Source organism: Triticum aestivum, chromosome 5D (assembly GCF_018294505.1).
Source record: "Triticum aestivum cultivar Chinese Spring chromosome 5D, IWGSC CS RefSeq v2.1, whole genome shotgun sequence".
NCBI lineage: Eukaryota > Viridiplantae > Streptophyta > Magnoliopsida > Poales > Poaceae > Triticum > Triticum aestivum.
In genome coordinates, this window is record NC_057808.1 from 354,822,269 (window position 1) to 354,823,726 (window position 1,458).

Here is a 1,458-nt window from a genome sequence, read left to right on the forward strand (position 1 = left end):
AGGTAAGCATGCCCATAACCTTCCCTAGTTGGAGGCACCGGCGAGAGGCACGACAATAGATCGCATTAAGGCCTTCCCATAAAGGCAAATGTGGCTGCACTGAAAAAGTTCGATTTGGTGGCACTATGACTCGATCCCATCGATGACGGAGGAGGTTTGTTATTATTAAGTCATTTTAATTCCTTCTCCATCATCATGAACATGAATGCAACAATGAGCATGCAGCATACAAATGCATGAACAAAATACTGAACTTCTCAAGTGCACAACTATAGCATAAGGAACAGGACAATACCAAGTAATAGCATATCAATGGTGCATTACAATCCTCGTAACATTTTATAACGATGACATGCAAATAAAGTAGACTAGTGACATGGCATTATCAATAACAACATTCTAATTAGCATGGCAAACGATATCGTGAAAACACAAGCATGCATGACAGGCATAATGGAATAACTACAGACGAAAATGATATGAAACAACTGCAACTACACACACAAGGTGAAAGCAAAGTCAACAGGCAAGTTCGGGGCTCATGATAAGAGGTTGGCTTGCCTGGGGGTCGAGGAATACTCCGGAAAAAAATGTGGAGCGCTCGTGGAAAGAGTTGCCGGAAACAGTTCTCTCTCGGAGGGGGCTGTTTACGGGCAAGGGCAGAATGGTCATTTTCAGAATGTTCAAACATCAAGAAAATTCTCCCATCGAAAAGGGCTCGACGAACAGAGAAATTGAGCGTTGGAATCACCTTATTCGCAGTTACGGGTAAAAAGATACGGACGTTTAAAGCTCAGGGACTAGTCTATAAAAATACTTCTACAAACAGGTCCCTGGTAGTTTAAACAGAACGCGTCTTTTCTGAAAATACGTTTTCCAGAGAGGGAAACGTATTCTCGGCCGAAGGAGAGGAAAAATACGCTTTCTGAGATTGAAAGCGCACTTTCCCGAAATACGCTTTTGCGTGGGGAAAACGACTTCGGGGTCGGGCGCGTCCACTTATCCGACATGGCAGACTGGGCCACGCCCTTCTCTCGCCGAGAGGTGGGGTCACGCAGGAAGGGGCCCGCCTGGCCTGGCTTCTTCCTCCTCCCGCTCGAGATCGAGCGAGGCCGAGGGAGGCATCCGCCCTGACGGCGATCGCCGGCGATTCCGACCACCGTTCGCGACGGCCGACCTACCCAGATGCTCAGCATGAAGAGGCGCATCTTGGGGTGGTAGCCTCTGCCATCGACGAGCGTTGTAGCGGAAGCAGCGAGGCACGCGGCGGAGAGGGGCTTCGGGCTCGGGTGGACACGGGGCTCCGGTGGGGGAAACGGAAGGGCGGCGAGCTAGGGAGGGTCGCCGGGATGAGGCGCATCCATCCATGATGCGCACGGGGCTCGGGGAAGCTCGGGTGTGGTGTAGGGCGGCGGAGCAGAGTGGCGGGCTCGCCGGAAATCTGAGCGCTCCGGCAAG